The sequence below is a fragment of the Cupressus sempervirens genome, chromosome 9 (genome assembly GCF_028749045.1).
Source record: "Cupressus sempervirens isolate cs-2001-9-10 chromosome 9, ASM2874904v1, whole genome shotgun sequence".
Classification (NCBI taxonomy): Eukaryota; Viridiplantae; Streptophyta; class Pinopsida; order Cupressales; family Cupressaceae; genus Cupressus; species Cupressus sempervirens.
Window position 1 is genome coordinate 171,400,829 of NC_143126.1, and position 16,696 is coordinate 171,417,524.

Genomic DNA, 16,696 nt, shown 5'->3' on the forward strand with positions numbered 1-16,696 from the left:
CATTAGTCATGTCCCATGTAATATATGCACTCAACAGTTGGATAGGGAACATTTCTCCATCTCTCTCTAATTCCAACTTCATTTCTTTAGAGAAAAGGTAACAGCCTTGTGTAAGCATTTATACATTAGCATGGAGTACAAGTAGAAGAGATTATCAACTTTAGCCTTTGCAATTCCTATTAATCTAATATCAATTTCTTCTACTAAGTGAGTAGCAAAGTGAAAAATTGAGCTTATAACATACTAAATTTTTTGATCAATTATGAAGACAATGGAGCCTACAATATGACTTTTCTCATGGGTAAGTGCACCAAGTTGTGGTGCCAAAAGGGGGGTATAAGTGGAAACCTTTTTTTTTCTGAAATTAGCATTTTCTGCACTTCAATAAGAATTTGAAGATAGTTATGCTCAAAATTTTAAGATATGACAAAAAAAATGTACTAGTCCTTTGAATCTAGTTTCTAAACTACTACTTTTTTTCAAAATGGTTAAGTTTTAGGTCCTCAAAAAAGGGGGCCACAAAAAGTGGTACTATTTATTCTGAAGAAAACATAACATAGTACAAAGTGCAGCCCACCTAAAATTTTAACTTTTTTTTGAAATATTTTAATCACTTTGGTAAAAAATTACCTAACACTATGTAGTTTATACAAGATTTTTCACATAATTTTATAATGTGTTTTTTTTTTAATGATTTTTTTACTTAGACACATCCCAAAAATGTGAAATTTCTATGTGCTCTCCCTAGAAATTATTGAAAACTAATCTACAATCAAAACTTCTTTTTTTTAAAGTGTATAGAATGGAGTCTAATTTCTAAAAAACTAAATTGTTGTGAAATTTGATGAACAAGCTAAAATCTATAGCCCAATTAGTACATGTTGGTTTTTGACAAAATATGGACATACATTCAAAAGAAATTATAGTTGAAAGGTTTCAAATAGTTCAAAAATAAATAAATTATATGGTTATATAGCTAACACAGAGACCTATAATGTGATATAACCTAATTTTATTAATGCTCAACCATGAGAAAACTTGAAGGAGAGCACACAAGAAAAATCAATCACTTTTTGTACGTTTGTGGCAAAACATGTCTCAGTCCAATTTATAGACTCCAAACCTATGGGTTGAATCCCCAAGGAAAAACCAAGGCTTAGGCTTGGTGGAATGCAAAACTTTAAATTTGAGTGTTAATAGTGCCTACACACTTTAGTGCACACACACTATCAAGAACAAAATAGTGCATAGAGAGGGAAGGAGAGAGAGAGAGAGAGAGAGAGAGAGAGAGAGAGAGAGAGAGAGTAGGGGATGGGATAGAGAGGATGTGTGTGAGAGAGTAGGGGTGGTAGAGAGAGTACAAGATGGGAGAGAGAGATTGGGAGTATGGGATGTAGAGAGAGTAGGTGGTGGGAGAGGGAGAGTGAGAGAGAGAGAGAGAGAGAGGAGGAAGGAGTGTGTGTGTGATAGAGAGTAGGGCATGGGAGAGAGTGTGAGTGTGTGAGAGAGAGTAGGGGTGGCAGAGAGACAAAAGAGGGGATGTGATGGTGGGGAGAGAGAGGAAATGTGAGAGGGAGTAGGTGTGGTAGAGAGAGTATAGGATGGGAGAGAGATTGAGATTAGGGGATATGAGAGAGAGAGAGAGAGAGAGAGAGAGAGAGAGAGAGAGAGATAGAGTAGGTAGTGGGAGAGGGATTCAGAGAGGGAGAGGGAGTGAGTGAGTGAGTGAGTGAGTGTGTGTGTGTGAGAGAGAGAGAGAGAGGAGGAGGAGGAAAAGGAGGAGGAAGAGGAGGATGAGAATGTGTGAGAGAGACTAGGGGATGGGAGAGGGGAGAGAGGGGGGATAGGACTATGTGTATGTGTGAGAGAGAGAGATTAGGGGATGGGAGAGGAGAGAGAGTAAGGAATGGGAGAGGAGAGAAAGGGGGATGAGTGTGTGTTTGAAAGAGAGAGAGTAGGGGATGGGAAAGAGTGTGAGAGATAGTAGAGGGTGGCAGAGAGATTATAGGATGGGATAGAGAGTGAGAGTAGGGGATGGGAGCAAGCGAGAGAGAGAGAGAGAGAGAGAGAGAGAGAGAGAGAGAGAGAGAGAGGGAGAGGAAGAGAGTGAGAGAGAGTAGGTAGTGGAAGAGGGAGAGGGAGAGAGAGAGAGTAGGGGATGGGAGAGGGGAGAGAGAGAGAGAGAGAGATGGGTATGTGTGTGAAAGAGAGAGAGTAAGGAATGGGAGAGGGGAGAGAGATAGTAGCTTGAGAGAGTAGGGGATTGGAGAGAGAGAGCAAGTTGTGGGAGAGTGAGTGGGAGAGGGAGAAAGAGGGGGGATGCGAGTGTCTATAAGAGAGAGAGTAGGGGATGGAAAAGAGTGTGAGAGTACGATAGAGTGTAGGGGTGGTAGAGAGAGAGATTAGGGGAGGGAGGGAGGGAGGGAGAGAGAGAGAGAGAGATAGAGAGAGAGAGAGAGAGAGAGAGAGAGAGGGAGAGAGAGAGAGTAGGGGATGTGGGAGAGAGTAGAGAGGGGGAGAGAGAGACAATAGGCAGTTGGAGATAGAGAGAGGGAGAGGGGGGATTAGAATGTATGTGAGAGATCTAGAGAGTAGGGGATGGGAGAAGAGAGAAGGGGGATGGGAGTGTGTGTGTGTGTGTATGAAAGAGAGAGTAGGTGATGGGAGAGGGGAGATAGAGAGTAGGTGATGGGAAAGAGAGTAGGTGGTGGGAGATGGAGTGGGAGAGGGGTAGAGAGGTGGGATTTGAATGTGTGTAATAGAGAGAGTAGGGGATGGTAGAGAGTGTGAGAGTTGAGAGAGAGTAGGGTGAGAGAGTATGAGATGGGATAGAGAGAGAGAGAGAGAGAGAGAGAGAGTAGAGAGGAAGAGAGAGAGTCAGAGACAGATAGTAGGTAGTGGGGGAGGGAGAGAGGGGGGATGGGAGTGTGTGTGAGTGATCTATAGAGTAGGGGATGGGAGAGGAAAGAGAGAGGGGGGATGAGAGAGAGAGAGAGTGTGTGTGTGTGTGAAAGAGAGAGTAAGGGATGGGAGAGGGGAGAGAGTATCCTAAGAGAGAGTAGGGGATGGGAGAGAGAGAGTACATGGTGGGAGAAGGAGTGGGAGAGGGAGAGAGAGGGGGATGGGAGAGAGTGTGAAAGTGTAAGAGAGTAGGAGGTCATAGAGAGAGAGAGAGAGTACAAGATGGGAGAGAGAGTGAGAGTAGGGGATGAGAGAGAGAGTAGAGAGGGAGAGAGTGAGAGAGAGTGAGAGAGAGTAGGAGGTGAGAGAGGGAGTGGGAGAGGGAAAGTTAGCAAGAGAGAGAGAGTAGGGGATGGGAGAGGGGAGAGAGAGATAGAAAGAGGGGGGTGGATGTGTCTATGTGTGTGTGAAAGAGAGAGAGAGAGAGAGAGCAGGGAATGGGAGAGGGAAGAGATAGAGAGTAGCTTAAGAGAGACAAAGAGTAGGGGATGGGAGAGAGATTAGGCAGTGGGAGAGGGAGTGGGAGAGGGAGAGGGAGAGAGGGGGATGGGAAAGTGTATAAGAGACATAGGAGGGGATGGGAGAGAGTGTGAGAGTATGAGAGAGAATAGGGGTGGTAGAGAGAGAGTAGGGGATGGGAGAGATAGTAGGACATATGAGAGAGTCGAGAGGGAGAGAGTGAGAGATAGAGATAGTAGGTAGTGGGAGAGGGTGTGGGAGAGGAAGAGAGAGAGGGAGAATGGGAGTGTGTGAGAGATCTAGAGAGTAAGGGATGGGAGCATAGAGATAATGGGGATGGAAGAGTGTGTGTGTGTGTGTGTGTGAAAGAGAGATACTAGGGGATGGGAGAGGAGAGAGAGAGAGAGAGAGAGAGAGAGAGAGAGAGAGAGAGAGAGAGTAGGTATTAGGAGAGGGAGTGGGATAGGGAGAGAGAGAGAGCGGGGATGGGAATGTGTATAAGATAGAGAGTATGGGATGGGAGAGAGTGTGAGAGTGAGAGAGAGTAGGGGGTGGCAGAGAGAGTATAGGATGGGGGAGAGAGAGTGACAGTATGGGATGGGAGAGAGAGTAGAGAGTTAGAGAGTGAGAGTGAGAGTGAGAGTGAGTAGGAGATGGGAGAGGAGAGAGATAGTGAGAGAGAGTAGTGGATGGGAGAGGAGAGAGAGCAAGAGAGAGCAGGAGATGGGAGTAGAGAGAGAGAGTGGGAGAGAGTAGGGGGTGGGAGAGAGAGATAGAGAGAGAGAGTGAGACAGTAGGAAATGAGAGAGGGAGAGGGAGAGGGAGAGTAGGGGATGGGAGAAGAGAGAGAGCAAGAGAGAGTAGGAGATGGGAGAGGAGAGAGTATGGGATGGGAGAGGGGAGAGAGTGGTGAGAGAGAGAGTAGGGGATGAGGAATGGTGAGATAGAGAGGGATTATTTTTCCCATAGTGTGTATGGACTATAGTGTATATGCACTTTATAGTGTGTACATGCTATAGTGCATACACACTATATGTAAACAAAAAAAAAGGTCATAATGCAAGTTTGGATCCCTGCTGATCCATATTCTACTTTTTGTCTGTTGTGTATTCTATTGTTTCAACAAAAAACATGGGTTTCAAGTTGTTGGACTTTAGCAAACATTATTTGAAGGCTTTTTGAACATTCTTTCATTCTATTTGAAGCTAGCAAACACCAAATTCAATCATTGGATATGCTATTTGAAGGCTTTTTGAATATTCTTTCTATAGAAAAGGTTAGTGAAGTCATTTTTAAATATTCTTTATTATTATATAAAGACGAATTTGATTATAATTTGACGTGTTGTTTAATATATAGTGAACTCATAGAAATTTGTATGTTTGAATGAATTGTTATTTGGAAATGGTTAGAAATTTGGCTATTTTTTTAATATACATTGTGTATTCATTGAAATAATTTTAATTTTTATATGTATTTGAATGATTTGTAATTTACAAATTGTAAGTAATTCAGATGTTTAAATAATTTGACATATAAAAATCATCATCATGCCAAGGTAGAAACCAAAAACTCAAACAATGGAAGAGAGGGAGAGAGATTTGGCAATTAAAAGAGATAAAATGAAAATACTATGTGAAAAAATAAAATTTCAAAGCAATAATGAAGAATTGACTTTTGAAAAGGAACAAGAACCACCAATACAAAGAAACAAAGTGGAAGAATTGGAAAGACAAAGAGAATGAATGAGACTGTTACAATCAAGAAGACAATTGAATTATAAAGCTACACCATCTTTCGATGTTGGAGTCATATCATCATCTCATGTTGAAGAGACACTAATTTGTAGATCCGTTGATGTACACACTCCATCATGTCATGTTGAAGGTACAACATCAACATATCAAGTAGGTGATATTCCATTTTTTGCATCTTATTGCCAAGGTACATCATCTTTGGTTCAAGGTACACAAAGCACTCAACTTTATTTTGATGTTCAAAATGTTGAGGGAATCGAAGAGATTATAACACCTCTAGAATTTATTTTAGAAGACCAAAATATTTGATTGATATTGATACTAACATTTTGAAATCAATGCCTAACAAGATTAGCAAGTGTACTTGTTAAATAAAAGTTAATCATTTGTGGAGATTATTCTTTGAACAATTACATATTAAAGGTCAATGCCAATTATTTGTTGAAATGATAAGGAATTTGAAATTTAGGCCTATCATGAAGATTCTTGTGCTAAGAACAATGGATGATTCAAATGAAAAAAACTTTGTAAAGAATCTAAAGAGGGCTTATGAAAAAGTGGGTTCTAAATCACGCACCAAAGATAGTAATATTGCATGATGAGTACTTACATTAACAATAGTAAGTACCCAAATGAAGAAAGCTCGACTCATGAGAAAGACAAGAAAGACATTGAAAATCAATAGAGGTACTCTAAGGAGAGCCATGCTAAGGCATGAGAGATTGGAAGATCAAACAAAAAAAGAGTTATGGACAATTAGTGGTAGACTGCCATGAAAGGATAAAAAAATAAGTGAAGCTTAAAAATTATTGATCGAAGATTTTTTTAAAAATAGCACACATGTTTTCCCTAATAAAAGAGATGTTGTAAGAGGCATGATTGGTAGCCAAAATCACAACCCACATGAAAAATATTTTTTGGATTCAACTTAGACACAATTTTTTCCAAAATTTATTGGTATGTATCCTCAAATTTGAGTAAGTCAAAGATATTATGAGATGGGTTAGCCTTTTTATGTGAAGATAAACCACACACACACACAACTTCTTGTTGTAGGATACATATTGAAGTTTCTAATCATTTTGATGTTTTTAGACATATATGTATATTTTTTAATTCTTTGAATTCTAAGTTTCTTTTGTAGGATGTGACATGAATGAGCCACCAAGATCTTCAAGGGAATTCATATCCATTATTTTATATGAAATAGGTGATGGCTAACACTTTTACAAGACATTATGTTTGGATTGTACATGGTTGTTTTGTGGTTCTTTGAAACTTTTATCAACTTGTGAACATATGAATAGTGCTACAATTGGAAATGAAATAGTAGATTACATAAAATATAAGATAGTGACATATGCACTAAAAGATAAGAAACATGGTAAAAGATGTGATTTAATCATTGCAAAGATCCTAGTGTATGAGTTCATGAATATTTTTCATGAAAAGATTATTTATGAGTATGCAAGGAATACAGATAGAGCTCAATGGTTGGATTTTCAACTCAAGTTGTGCAAGGATACATTTTCATTGGATACCATTATTTCTATTTTAAACTTTGCAGAGAACTACACATTACAACCACAAAATGAGGTGCAAAAATTTTTTATACTTCTCAATTGGTTTCCATATTTTATCACATAACATTCATGCATTCACCTACAAGTACCAAGGATGATAATAAAATTTTGAGAGAGTACCACTTTTACATCAGCAATGATCAATCACATTCTACAGAGTTTGTACATAGTTTTTTTCAACTATTTTATGGATATTTGGCTAATAGGGACATACCATATAATTAGCACATAATTTGGTTAGAGAACTATCCATCTCAATTAAAGAAGGCATGAATGTTCGATTGCTTGAGCAAGATGCACAGGTTGTATATAATTCAATATATGTGAAATTTCACAGAGGTTAGTCATGGAAAGGGAGATCACGGTGGTGCAAGTGAATGCATTAAAAGAGCCTTAGCTCGTGAAGAACTAAAGTAAAAATTTAGAGCAATATTGACAAATGAAAATTCCATTATCCAGTGGTGTAACACAATAATGGGTCTAGGAAAGGAAGGTGAGTCTACAGTTCGTATATTTTTTTGGTTGATAGATAATACTAACATTGCACCATATGAGGATTGTTGCATACTAATAGGATCAAGTGAGTTGCACTCTTTTAGGAGCTCTGATGCAAGTACATGGAGTATCCACACATGAAAAATGGCATGCTATTGTCCATCATGTGCAGAGGAAAATTGGGATGACTGTGAGTCGACTGAATGGACAAACAAATGGGATATACAAGTTTTGGACTGAATTGACACCTATCATCCCACACAAGCACTGGAAATCGTAGAGATGGATTTGTCCATTGAATTTGATCACTTGTTAAATATAGTGCAACCCAGTAATATATATATATTTATATATCTTTCTAATTTCAATATGTAACTTTATAACTTTTACCTAAGCATTTACTAAATTAATGATCGCATTTTGTACATTTATCACCACAGGCCATGTTTTTATTGTTATTGCACCTAAAGACAATCAAGAAGGGATAGATTATTATTTTTGTCATTGTGTCAAAGCCAAAAAAATTTGAATCACTCAATTATAGAGGGTGAAGGTTTAGAGTACCATATTAGTGCAGTGGTTGTAACTAGCACATGGCTTAAATGATATTTTATGAAGAACCCTAACTTGTGGTTATTTGAGGATTGACAAATAGAGAGGAAGATTCTTCATTACTTGAACCTTGTTGTCACATAAAATGTCCACTTGATAAAATATGGTGGAAACCCACATAATAAGACTCTTTGGAAAGTTTGTGAGTTAGAATGTAGAGCAAATCTAATTGGTTCATTAGATTGAATAGGGAGAGACGGAGAGAGAGAGAGAGAGAGAGTCATATAGAATAATATAGACATTGGGATATGTACTAGTGACCCTAGGAGTTAGAGGGGTGATTTACCTTTCATTTTCATTTGGATTCATGTTTTTGTCCTTTGTAGTTTGCAAGTTATTCAAGTTTTTCTGAAGGTGCCTAGAAATTAGCATAAACAAAAGGTTTCACCTAGGCCCTTGTTATTTTGGCACTTCCACCATGTGAATTTGATTCCACTTAGTGGAATGCAAGCCATATAAATTTAATTCATTATTTTACAAGTTTTATAGATGGCCAAGAAAGGAATGAATTTTTCCACCATACCCTAGGTGTATGGCTCCATACATGCACCATTCAACATTTCACCACAATCACTATAACTTTTTCTCTAGAGTGACCCAAGTTCTATAACTTTGGATTTGGACTTGTTTCACATGGCCCTAGATGTTCCAATAATTTTTTTGTAGATTTTCATGTATGAAAGGGTACCTGTAGTTTAACTACAAGCTAATTAGGCCTATCAACACTTTCCAAATGTTGTTATAGTAGTGGCTTCTATTCTATTCTAGTTTGTGAGGTTTCCATATGTTTTATATGTCATAAAATTTTGTTTTAATATCACTTTAAATTATGTCTTCATGTGAAGTTTCTCCATATTATGTTCAATTTATAGTTTGCAAGGCTACTAGCCTTTTCAATGGAAAACTATTTTAACTATATATCAATGTTGTTTGGACACAATAGAATCACATTATCTATTGTATATAGACCTTAATAGGTCTAAGGTGTGTTTGTATTCCATTCCATGGTCATTTTTCTCTTTTCATTCATGTTTGGGGGTATGTTCTTGGTGTAGAGGACCAAGGCACTTGGTTTATATTTTGGTTTTCATTTCCTTTTTACCTACGTAGGCTAGAATAAAAAAACCCTGGATGAGAAGTCCATGGTTGTCAAAAAAAGACACCATTTTGTATGCTTAAGGCACTTTATACAATTTATAAGTAAAAGTTTCTCATTATGAAAATTTGGGATTTTTAATGTTTTTAGTTAGAAAATCCTAGGATTAGTTGTTTTTAGTTGGTTTTAGCTATGTTGGAACCTTTTCTAAGTCCTAGAAGTAGAATCAAGTGAAAAATGTAAAAAATGCACTTTTTGTGCAAAGTTGCATCGTTGAAAGTTGTAAAAGTAGCTCAAATTTGAAACTTACTGGGAAAAAGGTTATGACTATTAAAATATTAGTTGCAATCATTAAAATAGACATATCAGATATATATACCTAATTTTTGAGTTCTAGAGGGCATTAATATACAGATTAGAAGAAGTTGCAAAGAAAGAAATTCAATTTTGGAGTCATGTTTGTTGTTGTTTGCATGGTACATGAGCTGTATGGACTTTTAGACTAGATGTGATGGATTTTTGAGATAGATCTTTGAATTATCTTTTTTTATTCTTCTAGTCTCATCATTCTATGTGTTTTCTAACTCAAGTTATTGCATTTTTCATGAAACTAGGTTTTTAGGACAACATTTTGGTGCACATGCAAAGCTAGGCCTCTAACTATAATTTACTTGGTTGAAATTTTATGGCCACTTTGGAAATGGTAGTTAGTAGAATCCTTTTGAAAATTCTATGGTTTCAAGACTAGAGGATGTGTCTTGTGATTTTTCCAATCAAGCCCTAGGTCAAGTACCATGAAGGATTTGACCTCTTGTAGCATGTTTATTTGTGAATGGTAGGAGTTTTAGAATTGGTGAAGGGTTGAGAATTTATAAATAAGTTATTTTAGTGTTTCCAAACCTTCTTGAGTATTATTTTCATTTCCACAACCCCGTTTCCTACTAGTTTCTTTGTAAACCAAGCCTAACTTGATCACTTAGGTCTGTGTTGCTTTATGAAGGGAAGGGAGTGCTAGAGTAGGGCTAGAACTTGATGCTTTGGGGTTTGAAGTAACTTTGAAAAGTGTATTAAAAAATCTAATTTTTTTGGGGTCTTTCTTGAAACTTTTTGAAGTTAGACCCCAAAAACCATTTTAGGAGGGCTAAAAGGGGCTTAGAGGGCTACTATGCCAAATTGGGGTTTGAGGCTTTGTACAAGTGTATGATTCAAAATTGTGGTGTGTTCTATGGTAAATAGGTTCCCTAAGGTCATTTTACCTCCTTGAATCCTTGAGACAAACTTCTAGGGTGTTTTCCTAGTATTAACCTAGTTGTGGGAGATTGGTGCAAAACCCATAAAGTGGGTAATTTTGGATCTTTGTCCTTGGAATCTTGGTGAAGTTAGAGAGAATTTTTCTTTGATCCATTAGAGGATTAGATTGTTTTGAAAAATTATAATAAGGTTAAACATTTGATAGCAATTTGGTTAATCTCAAGAGTGGGAAACCCATTTTAAGCTTCTTAGTTGTGCTCTCTACATTAGTTTCCTTATTAGGATTTTTAAGAATCCTTATGTTCTGGTACTTTTGAACTTAGGAAAACCTAGTGATTAGGTTTCTTTCCTTGTTTGGGTCGTGATAACCTATGATAAGTTCATTATTGATGCTTGTGATAAGTGTCTTAACACTAAACACTATTTTTGGGAAATTTGAATTATTCCAACCTTGTCTAATTTCCTAGTGGCTTTCCCTTTAGAAGCTTCTATCATGCACTTCTATATCACAACCTATCCTAAGTGAACTATCTAGGATCCTTAGGTGCCTTCTTTGATGAGTCTAGAATGGTTGCTCCTACACTAGTCATCTACTTGACTGGAATATGTTTCGTAACTCACAATCTCCATATAAGCTCAAGTCTCCATTTAAAGGTGGAAATGAGTTTTTTGTTGTTATATTAAGATCATTAATATATTTTGATGAGAAATTTGAGGGATCATGCCAAGCTTGAGTATCCTAGCTTCCTAAGTCCTGTAAATGCAAGGCCATTGATGAATAGGCATTTCTAATTGAAACATCTGTGGTGCTGGAATGAACTGTGTGACCAAATTCTTTGCCTACTAATTAGCCAATTTGGGGCTTCACTTCACATTGCTCTATGAATAATTCTATAGAACTTGTTACTTCTCTATCTCAAAATTTTGTAGCTAATGGCCAATTTCTTATTCATCACCTTTCAATATTCATGGGAAACTAAGGTGTTTGGTTACATAATAGGTCTTAATAATCTTAACTAGGGTCCTAGAATAGTCCTAGATGGACCCATTTGACCTAAATTAGTAAAGAGCAAAAATTGCTCAAAAGTTAAAATGTTGCTCAAAAAGTTACTTGAGCAACTTTTGAATTTTTGAAAGGAAGTTGCAAATGGAAGTTTGGGAAGTTTTAACTATCCATGCTTGTGTATATTAGCATGGGAAACATTTTTCAAAGGTTAGAACATTTCCAGTTAGATTTTCATTTTTAAGAAACTTTTATAACTTATACAATTTTGCACAAAAAGTAAAACTTTTGTAAAGTTCACTAGATTTCACTTCTAGGACTTGGAAAATTTCAAATTATTAAAAAAAACTAAAAGCACCTAATCCTAGGTTATCTTAAGCAAACACTCAAAAAGAGCCAATTTTTCCTAATTAGCAACTTTTGGACATATCTTGCACAAAGTGGCATAGGCATACATATCTTGCTCATATCTCTCTCACTATTCATCATGGCATCAAACTGTCTATTATGTTAGCTCTGAGTGGCCAGGTAAACTCTAGCCCCAAGCTCATCCTATCCTATTGAGCACTCAAAAATTCTTGGGCATTCCAAACCAAAATGACCCTAAGAGTCACTAAATGTCATAGGACAATGATCTTTGATAGGGCATATCATAGAGCTCATACAAGGTATGTATGTGATTCTAGGTGTGATATACTATGTTCTAGAGATCTACAAAGTAAAAAGTTTCCAACTATTAAATCTCTCTCACCTTTCATCGTTGGATTGAACTATCTATTCTGTTAGCTTTGAGTGGTTGAGTAAATCGTAGCCCCAAGCTTGTCCCATCCCATTGAGTGCTCGAACGTTCTTGGCCATGCCAAACTAAAACATCCATAAGAATCATATGGTAACAATATTTGATGATGCACATCTAGGAGCTCATGTAAGGTATAGATGAATTCCAAGTTCTATAGGACCATGTTCCATAGACCTACAATAACCTCTATCACTTTTTGGAGATCTTACTCTTTTTTGATTTTGCAATGCCATCTTAGGTGATGTTGAAACTTGTAGTGTTGGCTAGTACAAAGTTACCAATTTCCAAATCTCCATCACCATTCATTATGGGATCAAACTATCTATTCCATTAGCTCTGGCTAGCTAGGTAAACCTTGGCCCCATGCTAATCCCATCCCATTGAGTGGTTGAACATTCTTGGGCATGCCATATTGAAACATCCCTAAGAGTCACTAAAAGCCATAGGAAAATGATCTTTGATGGGGAATATCTTAGAGCTTGTGTGAGGTATGGATGTAATTCTAGGTTCTATAGGACTATGTTGTGTAGGCTTACAATAATCTCTCTCACTTTTTAGAGATCTTATTCTATTTTAATTTTGCAATGCCATCTCTAGTGATCCTGAAACTTGTAGTTTTGACTAGTAAAAAGTTACCAACTACCAAATCTCCTTGATCATTGGTTGTGGGATCAAATTATCTATTAATGTAGCTCTAGGTGGTTGGGTAAACCCTAACCCTAATCTTGTCTAGTCTCATTGAGCACTCAAACATTCTTGGGCATGTCAAACCTAAGTGTTCATAAGAGTCACTAAATGCCATTGGGCAATGATCTATGATAAGGCATATCTCAAAGCTCGTGCAAGGTATGGATTTTATTCTAGGTGGTATAAGACCATGTTGTGGAGGCCTACAATAACATCTCTCACTTTTTGGAGATCTTATTCTATTTTAATTTTGTAATTCCATCTCTAGTGATGCTAAAACTTGTTGTGTTGGCTAGTACAGAGTTACAAACTACTAGATCTCCCTCCCTATTTCTTGTGGGATGAAACTATCTATTATATTAGCTCTAGTGGCTGAGTAAACCCTAGCCCTAAGCTCATCCCATCCTATTGAGTGCTCAAACATTCTAAAGCACATAAAATCAAAACATCCCTAAGAGTCAGTAAATGCCATAGGGAAGTAATCTTTGATAGGGCATATCTCAGAGCTCATGCAAGGTATGGATGTGATTCTAAGTGATATAACACCATGTTCTAGAGACCTATAACAACCTCTCTCACTTTTTAGATATCTTATTCTTTTTTAATTTTGCGATATCATCTCAGGTGATGTTGAAACTTGTAGTGTTGTCCAATATGAAGTTTCCAATTGATTAATCTCCTTCACCTTTCATCATGGGATCAAACTATCAATTTCATTACCTTTGAGTGGGTGGGTAATCATAGCCCCAAGCTCATCCCATCTTGTTGAGAAATTGAACATTATTGGGTATACCGAACTAAAATGTCCCTAAGAGTCACTAAGTGCCATAGGGAAACAATCTTTTACATGGCATATCTCAGAGCTTGTGCAAGGTATGGATGCAATTTTGGGTGTTACAAGCCCATGTTCTAAAGACCTAAAATAACCTCTCTCACTTGTTGGAGATCTTACTACATTTTGACTATGCAATGCCATCCTGGGTGATGTTGAAACTTGTAGTGTTGGCCAATACAAAGTTTCCAACAACTAAATCTCCCTTACCATTCATTGTGGGATTGAACTATCTATTATTTTAGCTCTAGGTGGCTAGGTAAACTCTAGCCCAAAGTTCATCTCATCCTATTGAGCACTTCAACCTTCTTGCACACAATGAATTGAAACATCCCTAAAAGTCACTAAATGCTATAGCACAATGATCTTTGATGGGGCATATCTTGGAGATCATGTGAGGTATGGATGCAATTCTAGGTGCTATAGGACTATGTTGCAGAGACTTATAATAACCTCTCTCATTTTTTGGAGATCTTACTCCGTTTTTATTTTGCGACGCCATCTCGATTGATGTTGAAACTTGTAGTGTTGGCTAGTACAAAGTTTCCAACTACCAAATCTCCCTCACTATTAGTTGTGGGATCAAACTATCTATTCTATTAGTTACAAGTGGCTAGGTAAACCCTAGCTCCAAGCTCTTCTTATCCGATTGAGTACTCAAACATTCTCAAGAACACCAAACTAAAATCTCCCTAAGAGTCACTAAATGCCATAGGGCAATAATGTTTGATGTGGCATATCTTAGAGCTCATTTGAGGTATGTATGTGATTCTAGGTACTATAGGACCATGTTGTAGAGACCTACAATAACCTCTATCACTTTTGAGAGATCTTATTCCATTTTGATTTTGTGATGCCATTTGAGGTGATGCTAAAACTTGTAGTGTTGGCCAATACAAAGTTGCAAACTACCAAATCTCCCTCATAGTTTTTCATGGGATTGAACTATCTATTATGTTAGCTTTAGGTGGCTAGGTAATCTATAGCCCCAACCTTCTCTTGTGTCCTTGAGTACTCAAACATTCTCAAGAATGTCAAACTGAATCTTTCTTAAGAGTCACTAAATGCCATAGGGCAATGATCTTTGATAGAGCATATCTCAAAGCTCTTGCAAGGTATGGATGCAATTATAGGTGTTATAGGGCCATTTTGTAGAGACCTACAATAACCTTTCTCACTTTTTGGGGATCTTATTCTATATTGATTTTGCAACACCATCTTGTGTGATGCTAAAACTTGTAGTGTTGGCCAATACAAAGTTGCCAACTGCCAAATCTCCCTCACCATTTTTTGTGGGATCAAACTGTATTTTCTATTAGCTCTAAGTGGTTGGGCCCTAACCCCAAGCTCATCCCATCCTATCGAGTGCTCGAATTTTCTCAAGCATGCCAAACTAAAATGTCCCTAAGAGTCACTAAATGACATAGGGCAGTGATATTTGATGGGTCATATATTAGACCTTGTTCAAGGTATGGATGTGATTCTAGGTGCTATAGGACTATGTTTTAGAGACCTAAAATAACCTCTCTCAATTTTTTGATATCTTATTCTATTTTGATTTTATGATGCCATCTCTGGTGATGCTAAAACTTGTAGTGCTGGCTAGTACAAAGTTGCCAACTGCCAAATCTCTCTCACCTTTCATCGTGGGATCCAACTATCTATTCTATTAGCTCTGGGTGGTTGGGTAAACACTAGCCAAAAGCTCCTCCCATCCCATTGACTAGTCAAACATTCTCAGGCACACTTAACTGAATCATCCCTAAGAATCTATAAATGCCATAGGGCAGCGATGTTTGATTGTGGCAACTAGATATGTCATCTCATCCAATGATGGAGACTCATGATTGAAGATAAAGGGGTGATCATACACCTCATTTTAAACATGTTTTTTTTTTATGGTAATAAGGTAATCCTTCTTTGTAAGGTCAATGAGCTTGAGGTCACCTATAAAACCAAGTTGCATTAGTCCTAACAATTTTTTTTTTTTTAATTTGTTTTTAATAAGTTGACTCAATAAGTTCTTTGAGAGTCACTGCACCTTGTATAGGTCTTATGTGTTTCCAAAACCACTTGGTTAAGTTCTAGGAAGAGTTAGTGCAATAATTGCATTTTTCAATAAAAGTTGTTAACAATGTTTTGGTAATTCTAGTAATTATTTGGAAAAAATTGCTATTAACCTTGTAACCAATCAAACTAATTAGCAATTGGTTGGAATAGATGTCAAATGATGAAAATACCCTCGATGAATTTAGAGGAGGCATAAGGTGTTGATTAATATTAAGTTATTTCTATATGGTGAGGAATCACTGCTGATGTTAAACTTGTATATAGGATCATTGAGTTATTGTCAAATATCATTACTTCTTGTTTGGAACAAAAAATTCATACTTTGTTAGAATGAAATACCAATTTAGCTACATGTTATCACTAAATGGAGTTAGTGGAAGATGTTAAGGATATTCTTGGTTGTCTTAGTAACCATTTCATGGGTTTGAAACATAATCACTTTCCTTTATAAAGAGTTGTCCAAAAGTCAACAAATTACATGTTGTTGCAAAGAAAATATAGTCATAGGACGTTGGAAGATTATTTTCAATCATAGGATGTTGAAGAATCTGTTGGAAAGATGGAATAGATGAAAAACCAAAGTTTGTCAGATAGTTATTAGGTGTTCTTTGAAGTCTCTAAGATGTTAGTTTGAATCAAGAAGTTGATTATGATTCATTTCTCAAATTTGCTCATTTTTCCCTTATTTCTTCCCAAGTCTTGAATAGGGAAAGTGATCAAGTAGTTTTTTGAAGTTGGGTAGAAGTTTGTTCAATGTTGTAATCAAGTTGGAAAGAGTATTTGAAGACACTTATGAAGGTGGGAAAGGTAATTTCCCTTAAAAGTGTTCTTGTTGGGAATCCACTAGCTTTTGGTGTGAGAACTCTGCATCATTTTGGATGCAATTTACATTAAAATAAAATACATAAAATGTAAAGAAGAAAAATAAGATATATATTATGATAACTAGTAATTTCTTACATGAAATAACATATAATATATTATGATAACCAATAATTTCATACATGAATGAACATATAATATATTATGTTAACCAATAATTTCATACATGAACAAACATATCATATATTAACCAATAATGTCATTAGTCT